Source organism: Camelina sativa, chromosome 8 (assembly GCF_030686135.1).
Source record: "Camelina sativa cultivar CO46 ecotype springtype chromosome 8, ASM3068613v1".
NCBI classification, from domain to species: Eukaryota; Viridiplantae; Streptophyta; class Magnoliopsida; order Brassicales; family Brassicaceae; genus Camelina; species Camelina sativa.
The window spans coordinates 10,499,952-10,522,313 of record NC_141887.1 but is presented as its reverse complement, the minus strand read 5'-3'; the positions used below and the strand labels follow the sequence as shown (position 1 = coordinate 10,522,313).

At 39.0% G+C, this 22,362-nt stretch overlaps 2 non-coding genes across 2 annotated transcripts; both read right to left on the bottom strand.

The window, feature by feature from the left end:
* Window positions 1-478: 478 nt before the first annotated feature.
* On the bottom strand, window positions 479-585 carry LOC147939897 (small nucleolar RNA R71). Its single transcript, XR_015564945.1, has one exon. It is a non-coding gene; the product is annotated as a small nucleolar RNA R71 (small nucleolar RNA).
* A 10,733-nt stretch (window positions 586-11,318) lies between these two features.
* LOC147939896 (small nucleolar RNA R71) lies at window positions 11,319-11,425 on the bottom strand. The gene has a single exon (XR_015564880.1). It is a non-coding gene; the product is annotated as a small nucleolar RNA R71 (small nucleolar RNA).
* Between the last annotated feature and the right edge of the window lie 10,937 nt (window positions 11,426-22,362).

The window sequence follows — 22,362 nt, the reverse complement described above, 5'->3', positions numbered from 1 at the left end:
TATTGACAACATCAACAACAAGACCAAGAGTTTAGGAGCTAAGCAAAGGAGAGTTGTTCAGCAACAACAAGAGGTTATAGTAGCTATGGATCAACAGGATCAGGTTCAGAGACCAAGGAACATTGGTGCTGGAGATGCACCCAACACTCACAACCAAAGAGCTGGCATTGTGCCACCAACTGTTGCCAACAACAACTTTGAGATCAAGAGTGGATTGATCTCAATGATTCAGGCCAATAAATTCCATGGATTGCCTATGGAGGATCCACTAGATCATCTTGATGAGTTTGACAGAATCTGTGGTCTTACCAAGATCAATGGAGTAAGTGAAGATGGTTTCAAGCTGAGGTTGTTCCCTTTCTCACTTGGGGACAAAGCTCATTTATGGGAAAAGACTCTCCCTACTGGTGCAATCACTACTTGGGATGCATGCAAGAAGGCTTTCTTGGCCAAGTTTTTCTCCAATGCTAGGACAGCAAGACTAAGGAATGAGATCTCTGGATTTGCTCAAAGGAGTAATGAAAGCTTTTGTGAAGCTTGGGAGAGATTCAAGGGATACCAAACTCAATGTCCTCATCATGGTTTCAGTGTGGAGTCTTTGTTGAGCACATTGTATAGAGGAGTGCTTCCCAAGTTCAGAATGCTTCTTGATACAGCCTCCAATGGAAACTTCCTCAACAAGAATGTGGAAGAAGGCTGGGAGTTAGTAGAGAACCTTGCACAGTCTGATGGGAACTACAATGAGGACTATGACAGAACCATAAGGTCATCATCAACTGATCAAGAAGACAAGTACAAGAAGGATCTGAAAATGGTGAATGAAAAGCTTGATAGGATCTTGCTAAGTCAGCAAAAGTCTATTCACTTTGTTAGTGAAGAGGAGCCTCCAGCTCAAGAGGGAGAGAATGAGTTTGCTGAGTTATGCTATATGCAAAACTAAGGAGGTTTCAAGGGTTATAACCAAGGAGGGTTTAGGAACAATAATCTGTCCTATAGGAGCACAAATGTGGCCAACCCACAAGATCAAGTCTACCCTCCTCAACAGCCTCAACAGCACCAAAACTATGTCCCCAAACAACAGCAACAGGTGTTCCAGCCCCAGTTGTGTCCCCCACCAGGGTTTCAGACTAACCAAGGCCAGGAACAAGACCTTAGAGCCATGGTGCAATAGCTGTTGATTGGTCAAACACAAGGGAAGATTGAGGAAGCCAATAAATTTGCTGAGCTGAACAGGAGGATAACAGATCTTTACAGTGACCTAAATAGAAAGTTTGACACACTTACTTCAAGGATTACAACACTAGAGGGTCAACAAACTTCTGCCTCTAAGCAAGAGAACAACAAAGGCAAAGCTATTATGCAATCTATAGAAAGTGCTCATGCCATTAATTTGCGCAGTGGAAGAGTTTTACAAGACAAAAAGGGAGCTTTACCAAACACTGAGGACAGTGTGGAACAAGATGGGGAGGGTTTTCAACAAGAAGGAGCTCAGGATAAAACTAGTGTTCAGCTCGACCGTCCACTCGAGCAGGCACTCGACCGTGTGCATGATCGAGTGCCTGATCGAGCAGCTGCTCAGGAAACATCTAAGCCACCTACCTCCAAGGAAAAGGAAGCTAGGTCAATTCTCCCTCCTTACAAGCCTCCATTTCCCTTCCCAGGAAGGTTTAAGAAGCAAATGGTTGACAAGTATAAAGCATTGTTTGACAAACAAGTTAGAGAGATTGAGCTTAGGATGCCCTTGATTGATGCTTTTGTGATGATTCCTCCTTACCAGAAGTTCTTGAAAGATGCTGTGATGGAAAGAATCAAAGAAGTTCAGGAGATGGTGCATCTTAACCATGAGTGTAGTGCCATAATCCAAAAGCAAGTGAACCCTCAAAAGTTGAAAGATCCAGGCTCCTTCACTATACCTTGCTCAATAGGACCTTTGACTTTCAACAGATGCCTTTGTGATTTGGGAGCCTCAGTGAGCCTCATGCCTTTGACAGTTGCAAGGCGCCTTGGATTTACAAGGTATAAACCATGCAATATATCTTTGATCTTAGCTGATAGATCAATAAGACTACCACATGGTGTTTTGGAAGATCTACCTGTTAGAATTGGAGCAGTAGAAGTTCCAACAGATTTTGTAGTCTTGGAAATGGATGAAGAGCCAAAAGATCCTTTGATTTTGGGAAGACCTTTCCTTGCTACAGCAGGAGCAATAATAGATGTGAGAGAAGGGAAGATTGATCTCAACTTGGGAGATGACCTCAAAATGACATTTGATATTGTGGAGGCTATGAAGAAACCAACAATTGGGGGACAAGTCTTTTGGACTGAAGAGCTGGATAAGCTGACAGGAGAACTAGTGGAAGAACTAGCAGAACAAGATCATCTTAGGACTGCCTTGACCAAAAGTGGAGAGGAAGGGTTCATCTATAAAGAGACCAAGGCCTATGAAGAGATATTGGATTCATGTAAGGAATCAGACCATCCAGAGATTTTTGAGGGATTACCAGCATTGAGGGAGGAAGTTTGGTCAGTTCAAGTAGCAAATACGGACAGCTCGACTACCCACTCGACCACGCACTCGGCCGAGTGCAGGACCCACTCGAACGAGTGCACTGCTGAATCCTCTAGAGATGACTGGTCTGAGTTGAAAGCACCAAAAGTAGAGCTAAAACCTCTTCCATCTGGGCTAAGGTACGTTTTTCTTGGTAAGAACTCTACTTATCCAGTAATAGTTAATGCTAAATTGAGTGAGAATGAACTTGACTTGCTAGTTGTTGAATTGAGGAAGTATAGAAAAGCCATTGGTTATACTTTAGATGACATTCAAGGACTTTCACCTAGACTATGCATACATAGAATTCACCTTGAAAATGAATCTTATTCTAGCATTGAACCCCAAAGAAGGTTAAACCCCAACTTAAAGGAAGTAGTCAAAAAGGAGATCCTTAAGTTGCTTGATGCTGGTGTAATCTATCCTATTTCTGATAGTACTTGGGTTTCACCAGTCCATTGTGTCCCTAAAAAAGGAGGAATCACTGTAGTAAAGAATGATCAAGATGAGTTAATTCCAACTAGAACCATAACAGGTCATAGGATGTGCATTGACTATAGAAAACTAAATTCAGCAACTAGGAAAGATCATTTTCCTCTTCCTTTCATTGATCAAATGTTGGAAAGATTAGCCAATCACACTCATTACTGTTTCTTGGATGGATACTCTGGATTTTTCCAAATTCCTATTCATCCTAATGATCAAGAGAAGACAACATTCACATGTCCATATGGTACCTTTGCATATAGGAGGATGCCATTTGGATTATGTAATGCTCCAGCTACCTTTCAAAGGTGCATGATGTCAATCTTCTCTGATCTCATTGAGGATGTGGTTGAAGTTTTTATGGATGACTTCTCTGTCTATGGAGATTCTTTCTCTTCTTGTCTTGCTAATCTATGCAGGGTCTTAAAGAGATGTGAGGAGACAAACCTGGTTTTGAATTGGGAAAAGTGTCACTTCATGGTTGAAGAAGGGATAGTCCTTGGTCATAAGATTTCAGAGAAGGGAATTGAAGTTGACAAGGCAAAGATTGAAGTTATGGTTCAACTTCAACCACCAAAAACAGTCAAGGACATAAGAAGCTTCCTTGGCAATGCTGGGTTCTATAGGAGGTTCATCAAGGACTTCTCAAAGATAGCTAGGCCATTGACAAGGTTGCTTTGTAAGGAGACTGAGTTTAACTTTGATGAAGATTGCTTGAAAGCATTCAAGGAGATCAAGGCTGCTTTGATTTCAGCCCCAATAGTCCAAGCACCAAACTGGGATCTTCCATTTGAGATCATGTGTGATGCTTCAGACTTTGCAGTAGGAGCAGTTCTAGGACAGAAAAAAGATAAGAAGCTGCATGTGATTCACTATGCAAGTAGAACCTTGGATGAAACTCAAGGAAGATACTCAACAACAGAAAAGGAACTCCTAGCAGTGGTATTTGCTTTTGAAAAATTCAGAAGTTACTTGGTAGGATCCAAGGTGATTGTGTACACTGATCATGCTGCCTTGAGGCACATCTACTCAAAGAAAGACACCAAACCAAGGCTGTTGAGGTGGATTTTGCTTCTCCAAGAATTTGACATGGAAATAGTTGATAAGAAAGGGATAGAGAATGGAGTAGCTGATCATTTATCAAGGATGAGGATAGAGAAGGAGATTCCAATTGATGACTCAATGCCTGAGGAGAAACTGATGCTACTTGGAACAACCCGGCAGCCAGCTCGACCACCAACTCGAGCAGGCACTCGACCGTGTGAGTTTGGTGACCCGATCGAGCAGGAGCAGATGGAGGAGTGGTTGGCACTTGAGAGTGAGGATCTACCTTGGTATGCTGATATAGTCAACTACAAGGTGTGTGAGGAAATCCCAGTGGACATGGACCATTACAAAAAGAAGAAACTCCTCAAGGACATAAATGGATACTATTGGGATGAACCTTATCTCTACAAAAAGGGGTCAGATGGGTTGTTTAGAAGATGCATAGCAGAAAGTGAAGTAGAAGGAGTGTTGGGACATTGTCATGGTTCTGCTTATGGAGGACATTTTGCAACTTTCAAGACAGCCCAGAAAGTCTTACAAGCTGGCCTATGGTGGCCTACTTTATTCAAGGATACTCACAAGTTCATTACAAAGTGTGATGCTTGCCAAAGAATGGGGAACATCACAAGGAGGAATGAGATGCCACAGAATCCAATCCTTGAAGTTGAGATATTTGATGTGTGGGGAATTGATTTCATGGGACCTTTTAACCCTCCTTCAAATGGGAATGTCTACATACTTGTGGCAGTGGACTATGTCTCAAAGTGGGTAGAAGTCATTGCTAGCCCCACTAATGACCACAAGGTAGTCCTTAAGCTCTTCAAATCAATAATCTTCCCAAGGTATGGAATTCCAAGGGCTGTGATAAGTGATGGAGGAACACACTTCATCAACAAAATCTTTGAAGGAATGCTAAAGAAGTATGGGGTTAAGCACAAAGTGTCTACAGCTTATCATCCCCAAACTAGTGGGCAAGTTGAAGTTTCCAATAAGCAGATCAAGGCCATTCTGTCAAGAATAGTGGGAGCAACAAGAAAGGATTGGTCTACTAAACTTGATGAAACACTTTGGGCATATAGGACAGCTTTCAAAACACCAATAGGAAGAACCCCATTCCAACTTGTGTATGGCAAGTCTTGCCACCTCCCAGTTGAAGTTGAGTACAAGGCTCTCTGGGCAATAAAACTCTTGAACTTGGATCTAGAAACAGCACAAGCCAAGAGAAGCCTTGATCTGCATGAGCTTGAGGAAATCAGATTGGAAGCTTATGAAAATTCCAAAATCTACAAGGAGAGAACCAAAGTCTTCCATGATAAGAAGATTCTTATCAAGGACCTAAAGGCTGGAGACCAGGCTTTGCTCTACAATTCAAGACTCAAGTTATTCCCTGGGAAGCTAAAAAGTAGATGGGGAGGCCCTTTTGAAGTCAAGGAGATCCTACCTTATGGAGCTGTAACACTTCTCAACAAGGATGGGAGTGAATTTACAGTCAATGGTCAGAGAGTTAAGAAGTATTTAGGGGAGAAGGAAACTCATGAGAAGTGCACAATGCTTCTCAAGGATGCTCCTCAATCATGAAAAGGCATCAAAGTCAAGCTTAGTGACTTTAAACAAGCTCACTAGGGAGGAAATCCCTAAGGTATCTCTGTACATATTGCCTTGGAATTTTATTATTTTGATTTTTGCTTTCGTATTTTCATGGTTAGGCAAGCTAGGGAGTCTGAATAGAACAGGAAGGGACAGCTAACGGAGACTCGCGGTCCAGCTCGACCCCCCCCACTCGGACATGCACTCGACCGAGTCACGGTCGATTGGCATTGTCGAGCTGCCCCAATCACCTTCCTCCAGTCACCAGCAGGACCCCAACTACACCTTTGATAGTATGCAGGAGGATGTGGACAGCTTCTTCTCCAATCCTTGAGGTAACATTATCACCTTACCATTGTATATACCATAGCATTTCATATGTTGTGTTTTGTTTTAAGTCTTGAATCCTCAAGCAAATTTCTTTCACACAAGGGACTGTGTGATTTAAGTTTGGGGGAGGGTTTGAGATAGCATTTGATGTTGTGTTTTGTTTTCTTATTTCAAATTTTTATCATCATCATGTTAGCACTTGCATAATCATCTAAGGCATAGGAAAACCATAAAAATTTGAAAATTTTTTGCAAAAATCTTTATAAAAAAAGAGTGTTCATGTAGTTTGCATTGCATAATTAAGTATTTTGTTTATCATTTAGGACTGTTTGCATTAGGGATCTATGATGAGTTTTTCCTTGTTAGCTTGCTTAATTCACTAGACTAGGATCAATGCCCAAGTTAATAGTACTTTGATGCTAGTTGAGTGGTTAGAAGCATAAGATTGAACCAAGCCTTGAATTCCTGAATTGCATTTGGTCTAAATTGAAGCATGTTGTGATTTGATGTCATTTCCTATCTATAAGAACCTAATACTGACTGTTAATTATCAATGTATGCATTGCTTTAAACTCATGGATACCATATACTTATTTGGATCATCTTTCTCCTTTTGCCACTCTTGTTGATCCAAGTAGCTGATTTCACTTTTAAATCAGTTTCCCTACCCCTAACCAAACCTTCTTTCAAGCCATGTTTATTCTTGTGTGTGTGAGGCCTATTTTTGGGATTGAGCTTGGTAGAAAGTGTTAGGTTTGAACTGACAAGAGTAAAGCCTTGTGTAGTTCTAGTTTGCATTTTTCAAACTAGATAGGACTAGGTGGTTCACTTGTTGGGTTTGGAACTTGGCTGTTTTGAAAAGAAAAGAGGAAAAAGAGAAAGAAAAGGTTAGAGTCTTTAGGAGGGGAATGTGTTTAAGAAAATTTAAAGTCTAGTGAAAGAATGGGAAGAATAAGGTTGTTTAAAGATGGTTCTAGTTAAATAAAAGAAAGAAAGAAAAAAAGAAATCTAGCAAAATGCTTATATGTCTTAAGAATAAGAAGAAAAGAGAACCATAGCAAATAAGTAAGAATCCCCCATTCCACTAGAAAGATCAAATAAGAAACCTCTCCTAAGACTTTAAAACCAAAAGAGAAAAGGGTGAAAAAGAAGAAAAGAAGTTAAAGGGTAGCACTAAGATCAATTGGGTTTAGATTGATAGGATAAACACTTTGGGTGCCTTTGGGTAGACAAGGTTTTGTTCTTGTATGTGTCTAAGTGTTCTTACCTTTAGCATTCTTCTAACGCTCAATCCATTTTTTATGAGAGAACCTTGATATTGATAAGCCCTACTCTAAAAAGAGACTATCATTGTCTCTAAACCTTTTACTGCCAAGCCAAATGAGTTTAAGCATTGCATAGAATTGATTCATGCTCTTGATTAATGAATGTTAAAGGAAATGGTTGATTTGAATGCATGTGGATGTCTAAGGCTCAAATCAGTGAAGGTTGTGATATGCTTGTCTAAAGTCTTTAAGTATAGCTCATTCAACTTGCATCATAGTACTAGTAACTTGGACATTGATTCTAGATAGTCTATTTGCAAGCTTTAGGAGCTGAGATCCCACTTTCAAAACCTCATCTACCTTCTTATGTCTTGTTTATTTGCTTGAGGGCAAGCAAAGACTAAGTTTGGGGGTGTTGATGTTCATATATTTTACCATGTTTTCCCTTAGTTTATTCACATCTTTTGCATCTTTTGCTAGCCATTTTCATCATTATTGTGTAGCTTTAGGACTAATCATGCATTAGAGTTTAGTTGCATTGCATTTGCATCTTTTCATGCATAAACAGGTGATTTTGGAGCTTAAGGAGCATGGAAACAATCCTGAGGAGAAGTGAAGCAATCTTGAAGGGAAAGCAAGAGAGTTACGGCTGAAGAACCAAGGTCCAGAGTCCAACTCGACCAAGCACTCGACCGAGTGGGTAGATGGACTCGACCGAGTGGAGTGTGCACGAGAGAAGCCAGCTCGACCATAGACTCGACCGAGCACTGGTCGAGTTGACCGAGCCGGTGACTACTTTGACTTTTTTCTATTTTTAGGGCTTCCACCTCCTCACCTATATAAGGCCTTGTACCTGCAGCCACCAAAGTGTGCAACTTTTTAGATATTCCCTAAACCTAGTTTTTACCTTTTTTAGTTTTATTCCTTTTGCATTTTTATTTTTAAGATCTTGTACTTCCTTATGAAAGAAGACTAGATTCTTATATTTTGTTGGTTCTATAACTTTCAAGATATTGAGAATTTGAGTTTCATCCTTTCATCAATATTGAAGATATTTGTTTAATCTTTCTAATAATGCAAGTTTCAATATTTTCTGGGTTTTTGACTTTGATCACCATGTATTGTTGTGAGTAGTTTCCTTAGGATCTTGAGGATGGGTTAGGATGGATTGATCTTGTGGTTTGTGTGACTTGGTCAAGCTTGATTGTTGTAGATCTCTTCTAGGGTAGATGATCTTAATGCTGATTCTATATCTGAGAGGGTAGAGTCTGATTTCAAGCTTCTTAGCATCACACCAATGTTTAGGAAGCATAGATAAGGCTAGATCTAGAGCTTACCATTAGGCTTGCTAAGAGATTAGAGGTCTTGTTTGGTTTGAGATGTATTGCTTAATGCCTGCTTGTGTAGATTCTTTACTGTGTGAGAACAAGTCTAGAATTGCATAGGTTTGATTGTTTCTTGACCATGAGAGTGGGAGAAACTTATCTTAGATTAATATGTCTAGAGGTTAGCTCAAAGTTTGCTTGAGATTTGTTGACCAAGTTAGATAACCACAATGATTAGTCCATCCCATGAATCCATCCTCAGGACCTTCTTTGTTTATTGAAATCTTAGTCTTAATCCTGTTGCTTGCTTGTTGTTTGATTGGATTTAGCATTACTCTGTTTTTATTGCATTGCTCTGTTTCTGCGTCTAGTCTAGCTCGACCACCCACTCGACCTACACTCGGTCGAGTGCTGCTCGAGTTCATCCCCAGAACTCTGTGTCTATGATTTGTGTTTGTCTTGTTTCATTCCTGTTGCATTCCAGTTGCATACATTTAGTTTTCAGTTCAATAATTATCTTGCATTAGTTCATTAGTAGTAGTCTCTGTTTCTGTTCTTGCTTTATCACTGTTTCAATCATTCAGTTTCATTTGCATCTAGTTGTTAGTTCTTGTAGTTTGTTTTCTGCATTTTACATTTTCTTCCTAGGATTGTTAGTGACAAACAATCTTTACATTTGTCTTAACTTAGATTCATATGCATATCTTAATTGTCCACAAACACTCATTTAGGATTGATACCTCTTGTACTGCAATAGCATAAGGGGAATTGAAACACCCATCCATCATTCCATTCATATCTCACCATTGCATACATCATCATTCACACCACTATATAAATCTTGTTTCATAATTGCATGGAAATGTGTTAGTCTTACTATTGTTTAAGTTGTTTGAAACTCCATGGGTTGCCTGAATATTCCCCCCCCCCCCCTACTAATTGCATTCTCAAATTTCCTACACCTACTTTTAGTCTCTGAATAAAACATCAAAATAAAGTTTATTCTTAATAAAACTACACCTAGTTTCTTTTTTATATGAATAACTACATCTGCAATCGAACCAAACAATAAACCGATATTACTTAATTTGGCTTGACTTAATCCAGTTTTAACCAAATTTAGACCTGATTTTAGCCCTAATCTAACATTCAACTCGACCCAGCAAAGAAAAAAAAATTGAAAAAAAATCTTCTTCACCTCCTTCTTCTTCATCCTCTGACTGTTTCCAATCTTCTACATCTAAAGCTTCGTACTATACTTTCTTTCCTTAATGTTTTTGGTTCGAGTCCAATATTCTTGTCTCGCAGCAGATCAGGAGAAGATTTCCACCGTTGTGGCCAGCAGTCACGGAGGAGATTTCTTTCTTCTCTTCCGGCCGGAGATGTTGCAATGCTTGTTTTTCCCTCTCTACCTGCTAATTCAAGCTTTTTGTTTTTGTAACAATTTTTCTGGGCCACTTTTGTAATGGTTCGGGAATCGGTTTGAACTTTTCCGGTGAACCTATAATATAATTTAATTTTTCAAAAAAAAAAATAGAAGACCACAAATAAAAGAAGGATTATAGTATTTAACTATTTTTTTATTGATTCGAGTCAAATGTTTAATTCGGATGAAATTATGGTTAAAACTGGATTAAGTCAAACCAAGTTAAGTAATATCGGTTTATTGTTTGGTTCAATTGCAGATGTAGTTTTTATTAAGAATAAACTTTATTTTGATGTTCTTTTCAGAGACTAAAAGTTGAGAATGCAATTAGTAGAGGGGGGAATATTCAGGCAACCCAAACTCCATAATCAATCTCTTATTTTATTCCTAATCAAATACCTTAACCCTGAGATTCACTTTTAGTTATTGTTGAGTTAATCTTCTATTTCTTTCTTGGTTTAATTGTTTGAGCATTTTATAATTTGTTTGTTTTGCTTAAGTTAAGAATGTTACAAAAACCATTCTCTTGTTTAAGATTAGATTAAGCAGCTTTGTGAACTCCTAGTGTGTTAATCATTGCAAAATGAGGTACGATAATTTAATTGATAGCAATATACTACATCAATTTGGCATTGTTGCCCATTTGCATTAGATTTCACCATTTGGATTTCAACTTCGTTTGAGCCTAATCATGTACTTTACATTGTTGTTTATTTGGTTTGCTTTGGTGTTTTGAATTCTGTTTTGCAGGGTGTATAAACTTGAGAAGTCAAGGCTAAGCAGATTTGATCGAGCGTGTTGACGGCATTTACCGTTTTGAACGAGAGAATCGACGATTAGAAAGACAAGCTATGGAACAGAATGCTCCTCCTGCTGATGGTCATAATGGACATGATCTAGTCAATGATGAGGGGGCTCCTCACCATGCGCCAAGACAAGCACCACTGATTGAAGCCTATGATGCGCCAAGCGTCAATGGCCACCACATCGATATTAGAGCTCCACCAGTGGAGAAAAATCACTTTGAGATCAAGGCCAGTCTTATCAACATGGTGCAAGGGTCAAAGTTCCATGGTTTGGCGATGGAAGACCCACTTAATCACTTGGATCAGTTTGATCGGTTTTGTGGAACTGTTAAAATAAACAGCATTTCGGAAGACGCCTTCAAGCTCTGCCTCTTCCCATTATCTCTTCGAGACAAAGCTCACATATGGGAAAAGAATCTGTCTAATAACACCATTACATCTTGGGATCAATGCAAGAAGGCTTTCTTATCAAAGTTCTTCTCTACTACAAGAACAGCTTGCCTTCGCAATGAGATATCCAGTTTTGCTCAGTGGTCTAATGAGAGTTTTTGTAAAGCTTGTGAGAGATTCAAAGGATACATATCTCAATTTCCACATCATGGTTTCTCCAAAGAGTCACAGTTGAGTACACTCTACCGAGGAATCTTTCCTAAATACAGAATGCTTCTTGACACAACAAGCAATGGAAACTTCTTGGGTCAAAATCCAGAACAAGGGATGTTGTTGGTTGAGAATCTTGCACAAAGTGAGGAGAATTATGGGTAGGACTATGATAGAACTCCAAGGAATCATACTGACATGAATGAGCTGCACCGCAAGGAAATCAAGACGTTGAATAATTAGATGGATAAGATGATTCTTGCGAATCAAAAGCCAGTTCACTATGTCAATGAGTGTGAACTTTATCAAGGTTATCAAGAGGGTATGGAGACTTTTGTTGAGGGCCAAGAATCAATTATGTTGGTGGCCAAGGGTACAACAAGTTCAAACTGAACTACAACAAACATCCAAACCTCCCTTACCGCAGTACTAATGTGGAGAACCCACAAGATCAAACTTATCCGCCACAAAAGCCTCCCGGTTTTCTCTCCCAGCCTAATTATCAACCTAAAGCTCAAGGGAACTACCAACCTAAGCCTCAAACATATCCCCAACCTCAACCCTAAATGAGTTTACCACACCCTCAAGGCCATGGAGAGGATATTAATGCTCTACTTCGCCAGATACTCTAGGGCCAAGGAAGAAATGCTATTGAGCTTGCCACTCAAATGAAAGCTATGCACACCAAGGTTGAAAAAACGTCTATGGTGAGCTAAATGATAAGATGGAGAGGTTGCAAACACAAGTCCATGGACAAACTTCCTCTTCTACAACGCGACCAACGGGATCACTACTGGGAAAACCGGAACCAAACCCAAAAAAGTATATCAATGCCATAACACAGAGAAGTGGTAAGAAGTTGCCTACACAAGAGCTCAATAGGGACATTGAGCCTAAATAAGTGGAGGTAGTGGTTGAGATTGAAGATGAGGATGAGTTGATAGAGCAAGATTGTGGTAAAGACATAGAAGCTGAAGAGGTTGTGGTTGACAAAGGGAAGAGAAAAGTGGTAGAGGATCCTAAGCAAGACAATATCATTGATGGAGTTTCCAAGAAGAGTTAAGTGGCAGCCCAAGAGAATCTAATTGTGCTTCCATCTTATGAGCCAAGATTGCCATTTCCTGGTTAGTTTAAGAAACAACAAGTGGACAAGTATAGAGCTATGTTTGATGCACAAATGAAAGATGTTGCTATTACAATGCCACAATGCCACTAATGATGCGTTCTTGCTGAACCCATCATACAACAAGTTCCTCAACAATGCATTTATGGAGAAGAAGAGAGCTCTACAAGGAATGGTTATCTTAACCCATGAGTGTAGTGTTGTCATTCAAAACAAGATAGTAGCAAAGAAGCTTGATGATCCTGATAGTTTCACTCTTGCTTGTTCATTGGGACCTTTATCTTTTAGCCATTGTTTTGTGTTCTTGGGGATAGTGTGAGCTCGATGCCTCTCCCGGTTGCCGAAAGATTGGGTTTCACTCGCTACAAACAATGTTCGATCACACTTGTTCTTGCGGATAGGTCTACTAGAACACCAGTTGGAATGCTTGAAGAATTGCCTGTGATGGTTGGCTATTTTGAGATCCCAATAGACTTTTTGGTACTAGAGATGGATGAAGAACCAAATGACCCGCTTATTTTGGGGCTCCCATTCTTAAGAACTGCAGGAACAATGATTGATGTGGAGAGAGGGAAGATTCATTTGAATTTGGGAAAGGAACCTTTAAATTTTGACATCAACAAGGTAATGAGAAGACCTACAATTGATGGCCAAGTTTTCTACATTGAGAGGATGGATGCTTTAGCTGATGAGCTTTTAGAAGAGTTAGCCATAGAAGATGAGCTCCAAAGCACTTTGACTATTAAAAAAGGAGAGTTTGGTTTACTGAAGCAAGATAGTGAAGGGTATGAGAAGATTCTTGACTCTCTCACAAGCCTTCTAGTGATGATGGAGGTTTCCTTGAGTGGTGTGTTCAGTTGAAGTAGACTCAAATGAAGATTGGAGTGAGCTTAAAGCACCCAAGATTGAACTTCTCCAGTTATTATCATTGAAGAACTTAGTGAACAAGAAACTGTTACTCTTCTAGGTGAATTAAAAAAGTATAGGAGAGTAGTTATTGGTTATTCACTTGATAATACTAAAGGAATCTCTGAAACTCTTTGCATGCATAGATTCATTTAGATGATGAATCAATGACTTCCATTGAACCACAAAGAAGGTTAAATCCTACCCTAAGAGATGTGGTGAGGAAAGCGATTCTTAAGTTTCTTGATGCTGGTATCATATATCCTATATCGGATAGTAGATGGGTTTCACCTGTACATGTGGTGCCAAAGAAAGGAGGAGTTATTGTCGTTAAAAATGATAAAGATGAGTTAATTCCTACTAGAACTATAACTGGACATCGTATGTGTATTGATTATAGGAGAATTAATGCTGCATCTAGAAAATATCACTTCTTTTTACCATTTATCGATCAAATGTTAGAGAGGTTAGCTAACCATAGTCATTATTGCTTTCTTGTTGGATATTTTGGTTTCTTTCAAATTCCAATTCACCCCAATGACCAAGAGAAAACCACATTTACATGTCCTTATGGTACCTTCGCTTATCAGGGAATGCCATTTGGATTATGTAATGCACCCGCTACTTTTGAGCGGTGTATGATGTCCATTTTCTCATACCTTATAGAAAATGTGGTTGAGATACTTATGGATGACTTCTCTGTATATGGAGATTCTTTTTCCTCTTGTCTCTCTAACCTTTGCAGGGTCTTAAAGAGATGTGAAGAAACCAATTTTGTTTTAAATTGGGAAAAGTGTCACTTCATGGTGAAAGAAGGAATTGTGTTGGGGCATAAGATTTCAGACAAAAGGCATTGAAGTTGATAGAGCTAAGATTGATGTGATGACCAATCTAGCACCACCAAATTCAGTCAAGGAAATAAGAAGCTTCTTAGGCCATGATGGGTTTTATAGAAGGTTTATTAAAGACTTCTCCAAGATTGTTATGCATTACAAGATTGTTGTGTAAAGAAGTGACATTTGAATTTGATGAGGAGTGTCTTCAAACTTTCAAGAAGATAAAAGAAGAGTTGGTTAGTTCCCCAATAGTTCAAGCTTCATATTGGAATTTGCCATTTGAAATCATGTGTGATGCTAGTGATTATGAAGTTTGAGCAGTATTTTGTCAAAAAAAATACAAGAAGTTTCATGTGATATACTATGCAAGTAGAAACTTAGATGAAGCTCAAGTCAAGTGTGCTACAACATAGAAAGAGCTACTTGTTATTGTCTTTACATTTGAAAAGTTCAGATCATACTTGGTGGGTTCAAAAGTTATTGTTCATACTGATCATGCAGCATTGAGACATCTCTTAGCAAAGAAATATGCTAAACTAAGACTATTGAGATGGATATTGCTACTTCAAGAGTTTGATTTGGAGATTAAAGATAAGAAAGGTACTGAAAATGGAGTAGCTGATCATCTATCAAGAATGAGGACTGACAATGAGATTCCAATCAATGATGCACTTCCTGAAAAGCAATTAATGGCAATTCAACTCTTAGATAAGAGCCATGAAACTGGGAAAAAACTTGGAGAAGTCATGAAGTTTGAAGAGAATGATCCTTGGTATCTGATTATGTTAACTATCTTGCTTGTGGTCTTGAACTACCAAATCTGGTTGGCTATGATAGAAAAAAGTTCTTTAAGGACATCAACAACTACTATTAGGATGTACCTTACCTCTACACTCTTTGTAAGGATAAGATTTATAGAAGATGTGTTGCTAAAGAGGAGATAGAAGGTTTAGTAGAACTTTGTCATGGAGCAGCATATGGTGGTCATTTTGCTACATTCAAGAAAGTCACAAAAATCCTTCAAGCTGGTTTGTGGTGGCCTACAATGTTCAAGTACACTCAAGAGATTATCTCCAAGTGTGATTCATGTCAAAGAAAAGGAAACATCAGCAGGAGGAATGAAATGCCTCAAACTCCTATACTTGAAGTTGAAGTGTTTGATGTATGAGGAATAGACTTCATTGGACCATTCCCTTCTTCATATGGTAATAACTACATACTTGTGGTTATTGACTATGTCTCTAAATGGGTGGAAGCCATAGATATTCCTACTAATGATGCAAAGGTCATGTTAAAGTTGTTTAAAACAATCATCTTTCCAAAGTTTGGTATCCTAAGAGGGGTCATAAGTGATGGAGGAAAACACTTTATCAACAAGGTCTTTGAGATTTTACGCAAGAAGCATGGAGTGAAGCATAAAGTTGCTACACCTTACCATCTCCAAACTAGTGGTCAGGTTGAAGTTTCAAACAGAGAAATCAAGGCAATTCTTGAGAAAACAGTTGGTATCACAAGGAAGGATTGGGCAAAGAAACTGGATGCTGCTCTATGGGCATATGTCCCTCATCTCTTAATTGTTTTCAAAGATTTTTGTGGTGTTGGGTTCGTTTTTGCAAGCTCTTTTAATTACTTATAACCCAATCTGCTAGTTTTGCTTCATTCCTCATCGACAACAAGGTAAGAAACTATCCTTCTCCTTCTCTTTTGTATAAGTTTGAACCCAATATGTGTAATACTAGATTTCAAGTTGTTTAGCTTGATATTGATGTTAGTTGGTTCCAATTTCGTTTGAATTGCTAGGTTTGGTGTTCAATTACGAAATTTTTGATTTATAAACAGTTAGGGGTCTTGAGATTTGATAAAATCGAAAATTTTGGGGAAATTTGAGTTTTATTGTTTATTTACCTTGTCTATTGGGCATTGAACCAATCTGTAAGATACTAGCATGTTTGGAGACCAATTGATCATGTTTGATGGTTTATTGAGTTCTTAAAATCTTTAAGAAGAAGTAATGTTGAGTTTGATTTTGAAGTTTATGTTTAAGTTGGTTCTCATTGCTCCTTGGTTTAATTTTGTTGATATATCCCCTAGGAGCTTAGCACTTGCCATTTTTGGCTTCAAGTTGTAGCTCTTAGTGAGCATTACTAATATTTTTCAAGTGTTTTTGTACTCTTGATAGGAACAATGGCTAGAACTTCCCTTAGACCTGGTGAAAAACAAACTAAGGCTAAAGAGATTGTGGAGAGGGTTGTTGACAAAAAGAAGAAGGCAACTCAGTCTAAGTCTTCACTTGGGAAGCAAAAAGCTCCAGCAAGCAAAAAAGAAGAATAAGGAACTTGTGGTTGAGGAATCTGATTCAGAGGACGAGTGAGAGTGAGACTGTATCTCCACCACCTCAAGCTGAAAAGGAAAAGCAGAAGAAGGCACTCAAGAAGAAGCCTACCTACTCTCAATTGATGCAGCGCCTTAAGCAGATCAAGTTTGCTCCAACTAGATACCCAGATTATGAATTCCTTCACAATGCTGGACTTTTTGAGGATATGCAAACCATCTTCACAGCTTTGCGTTAAGGACAGTTCTTCAACATGGCTTTTCCCACCTATGTTGGGCCAATAAGAGAGTTCATTGCCTCCTTGTCAGTGAAGTATTATGAAGATGAGATGGTGGAGGAGACTAATGATCTTGAACATTTTGAGTTTAAGGTACAATGGAAGCACTACAAGATAACTTTTGGAGAGTTAGGAGCCATCTATGGTTTTCAACCAGGAACTAGACTAGAATATAACACTAACCCAAAGGAGTATGATTCATTTTGGGGATCTATTGGTGTGGGCAATTATACAGCTGGTCAAGTGAAGAACTCAAGCATTATGCATCCTACAGTGAGATATGCCCACAAAGTTCTCTCTCATACACTCTTTGCATGAAGAGAGGCTGGAACGCTTCAAGCCAATGAGCTTGGCTGTCTTCTTGCAGCCACTAGGCCCGTGAGCCCATCCATATCCGATGGTCGGTTTGCTACGTCCAGGAGGCTTAAAAGACTTGTTACTGTCCCTACAAATCACCACATGATCTTTCCTTGTGTTTTGTCCTCACTCGGACAGTTCCGATAGTCACTTCCCGGAAGGTCACCCATCCTAACACTACTCCCGCATAAGCACGCTTAACTCTGGAATTCTCTCAGGACCTTTGACCAAAAAGATAAGTGCACTTTGGTGACATAGGTGGCTAAATCAATTCATTTAAACCTCTCCGCAAGTATCTGAAACCGGGGTGTCACAATTCACCCCTACTAACAAATCGCAACGTCCTTGTTGCACACCAAGAGCGTCACCCCCGATGGTGTGAGCACACTCGACTCCACATGCATCTGGGCTCTGATACCACTTGTAACGCCCTGACCGCCACTTCTTAGTAGGCCCCATGTCCACCCCCACTCACTCGCACAGTTCCGACAGTCACTTCCCGGAAGGTCACCCATCCTAAGACTACTCCAGCATAAGCACGCTTAACTCTGGAGTTCTCTCAGGACCTTTGACCGAAAAGATTAGTGCACTTTGGTGACATAGGTGGCCAAATCAATTCTTTTAAACCTCTTCGCAAGTATCTGAAACCGGGGTGTCACAACAACAGCTGACAAAACTCTGGTTCTAAGCATGGGAGGACTTGTCACTCCCATTTTACAAGCAAAGAGGGTTGAGCTTGGTGTGTTTGACCATAAAATTGCAAGGCTTGATCCAGTCTACCTCAAGAAGACTACATATTTGGATGGACAAACTGATAAAGGTTTCTATGCATACTATGGTTAGATTTTCCGCAGCATGCAGAAGAAGAGGCTCCTACTCCCTCAAAAGGATATCACATCTCTTTATCTCAGGTTTGGAACAAGCTGCCACATTATAGAGGACTACCTCTACAAATTTAAGGAAGATGGGCCAGTGATTCCAATCATAGCTTCAAAGAAGGGAAGAAGCCCAGCTGAGGACCCTTCACAATCGGCTCCTCCAAGTCTCGTCTATGGCAGTGCGCGGTATGATTTCCAGCCATTTGAAGAAGCCACCACAAACAAAGCTCTTAGAGAAGCACACACCCACATTCACCTTCTCCAAAGGTTTGTTAAATGGTAAGGGAAAACAATTAAGAAGCTAGTAAAGGGAGTGAAGAGTTTGAACAATAGGTTGAAGAATATGGAGAAAAAGCTTGACATTGCCAGTAGCTCAAACCCACACCCTGAAGTTGTTGTAGACTCAAGAGAGGAGCCAGCAGATATGGTTGAAGATGATTTGGAGAGGCACTCATTCCATGGTGAAGCTAGCACTGCAATTTGTTTTTGTGACCCACCAAGAGCTTCAGCCTATGAGAAGCGCCAAAGGAGGTAGAAGAGAGCAAAGAAATCTCCAACACCTTGCACTATCAACTCTTCCTACTCCCTTGACTCCTCCATGAACTAGAGGTACACTCCAAGTCCTTGTACATAGAGTCTTTTCTTATTTTCATCTTTATTTTTCTTGTTAGTCTTTTCCCGGTTTTTCTTACACCGAGACGATGTAAATTAAGTTTAGGAGGACTAACCATCTAACATTGTTTTTTTTTTTCACCTTTTGTGTGATGCATTGTTAATAGCTATGTTTTGAGAAAAATCAAAAAAAAATTGAAAAAATATGAAAAAAACAAGAAATGCATGTAGTTTGCATATTCATTTTATTTGTGTTTTAGGATTGAGTCTAGAAGCATATAGTATGCATTTTGCATTTGGGATAATGATGAATTTGCCATGTTAGAAGTAGAATCTTAGGATTGAACCCGCATCCCTCATTTATAGTTCATTGGTGCTTGTTTAATCTTTGGGAAAAAATGAAGAATCTAAGCTCAAAGCATTGTGTCACTTGAAAGTACTTTCTTCTAGTGTAAAGCTTGCATGATCATTGCTGCATCTCTATATTATTTGGACTTTAATTTGATCTTTAAAATTATCTATCATATGGCTATGAATGCTAGCTCAAGGAACTTTCATTTGGGTTAACAATCTCTATTTGCCACTCTATTTTGATTAACCCAATCTCTTGCCATATTTCTGAACCCCAACCTTTTCTTTCAAGCCTTGTGTTGATTTGTTGACTGAGGCCTCTTTGTTGATAATGCTATAGGTTGTAAAATCTTGAGAGTATTGAGAATGACAAAGAACTGGCTATTGTTTTAGCTAGGTTTGGAATCTTTAGAACTAACTAATAGGACTGGTTTTGAAGGAAACAAGTGGTTAGAATGTTGATATGGGTTGAGGTTTGGAGAACAAAAGAGAATAAGAAGGGAAAAGAAAGAATTACTTGGTCAAAAGAAAAGCAAAGATTTATATCTAAGGTTAATTATGGTTAAAAGCTCTAAGTCTCTAAGTAAAAAAAAAAAAAAGATAGAAAAGTCTAGCTGAAGTCTCCTCGAAAAGTTCAAAAGAAAAAAAAAAGTAGCTTGTTTCTAAAGTGAAGCCTTAGAGATATCCAAAAAGTTTAAGACCATAAGTAAAGAATAGAAGGGGTTTAAGTTTATTTAAGTTAAGTTTTTGGTTTAGAATGGAAGAAAAGAAGGATGAGAAAAGGGTAGATAATTAAAACGACCTGACCCGTTTTTTTTTTTTATAAATAATAAATATATAAATATAATATAATAATAAACAACTAAGCTAGTGGTCTCATATCCACTAGCCACCTAACCACAATCAAACCAAACCGCGGAATTAATAAAACCAATAAACCAATAACCAATAAACCGTAATAATTCCAAAACCATAAACTAAAGATCCAACAATCTTAAACAACATTCTAGTACTCAACTCTAGCAACCTAACAAAGGCCAGATAACAACCAAGCGAGCCACTAGAACATTCTCCTCTTCATTGCCATGATCCCACGGTCACACTTTGCCTCTACCTGCACCACAAATACAATGAGATGCGTGATTATTACCAGAAATACCCAGTGAGGCGATCCTCCCATCTACGAGCTATACACACAAGCAAATCAAGAGTACAACTACAAATAGAATATAACAAACCAACCATTAAACAGAACAACCAATAACACTTTCACCACACCTACACATCATCACACAAAATAAGTCATACAACCCAATCGCTTAGATAAGCTCATTGTCACGCACTCAACTTAACAAGTGATTCAAGAAAATAACAACAATCAAATGAGAGGCTCTCCAATATCTAAGAACAACCAAACTCGCTCCTACAACCGATCACAACAATAAACAAACATTGAAAACAAACTGCCAGAAAAATCAGAAAAGAACAACCTCACAAGTGAAACCACGAAAACAAAACAAACCGTTAACTTTCTAATCCCTCCGGTGAAAAGCAAGGTCTACACGTCCGTAATTTTCCCACAAAATTTTAGTACAATCGGATCTCAGATGGAACCGCAATCGATCCCGAAACACCCGCTGGTCACAATCCGCGACTAAAACGAAACGTCCCACGAAACTGCCAATATCTCTTAGAATATTAACTCAAATTCACTTCTGTAAAACGAATAGTGTACGAAAATCTCTTAGCTACAACCCTACCAAATATCAATACCTTTCAAAACGATTTGACCAATCTGATCCTCTTTCTCCCAAACCCTAACAGCTCTGTTTCTCTCTTTGCTCTAAGGAAAAAGCTTGATCTCCTTCTCTTCCTCATTTACACCATAAAACCAAGGGTTCTCACACTTTCTCTCCCTCTCTCTCAATGTCAATGTCAACAAAAGCACAAAAGAAAATTAGGGATTTTTGGTTTAATTATATTAAACCAGGATTTAATTAAACCAAAATCAATTAAAATCTACTCCATTGGTTTACTCAACACATCCTAAACTCTAATCCCGGAACACGGATGTTACAATAATCTTCCAAGTTGGTAGAACATCAAGAGCTAAGCTTTGTATGCCCAAATTGTTCTCAATCTTAGATTGGTTTCACAAATGTCTAGTGTTCCTTCTTGTTTGAGAGTAAACCACCCAAAAACACCTTAACCAATCCACTTTAAAAAGCCTTTCTTCCTAAAGCAATTGAGCTTAATTTGTTTTCCATTTGGAAGATCACACCAAACACTTCAATGAATGCGAAAGAGTTGCTCAATAGGATTGCAAGTCTTTGCCAATAGATAGAAGGTGCATTGTGATAAGTTTAGAAAAATATTTGTAAGTACTTTGATTGATCTTAGCACCATTGAATTACATTTAAGAACTGTGGTTTGAATCCTTTGTTGATACTCTTTGGTTCTGAATCACTTTTTTCAAACCTCTCTCTCTCTCTCACTTAGTTGTTTGGTTCTTGCTTGAGGACTAGCAAGAGATAAGTTTGGGGGGAGTTGATATATTGTGTTTTTGTTGGGTTTTAAGCCTTGTTTTTGCATAATCTTGTCATTCTAAGTTGTTTTTAGGAGCATTTGCATCTAGTGTGTTATCTCTCAGGTTCTTGGAGTAATCTCATCACATTTGGAGCATTTGGACTTGTTTTGGTGCAAAGAGGAGTGAAGTTGGAGAAGTGACAAAGAATTAGTAGCTATGAGCGGCCATGCCCATCAGTCAAACGATGGCCGAGTGACATAATCGGTCTGATCCTTCGGCCAAACACGCACCGGTTGAAGGTCCTCTACATCAAGAACAGGATGCATACGCGGCCACGGCAATCGGCCAAATGATGGCCGATTGAAGCGATCGGCCAACCCATGTGGTCAAGTTCTGCCTGATGGAGCTCAATCAGATGAAGAACAGGAGATGCAATCGGCCAACCCACGCAGCCAAGCTCTGCCCGATGGAGCCACGCGACCTCACCAATCGGCTAAGACCGCCCCGTAGCCGCCGAACTCCAGACTTGTTTTAGCTTTGATCCGGGTTTGACCCAGTTTATTTCGGGTTGACCCGGCTCCCTCCTATTTTAGCAGCTTTTTAGGGTTCTTAAACTTGCTTACTCTTGGTTTGTTAAATGATTGAGTACTTTCAGTTTTTAATAGCAATTTCTTCTTCAAATCTCCTAATCTATAATCTCTTATTATTATTTCACAAAGATCAAACTTTTTCCTTTGTGTGAT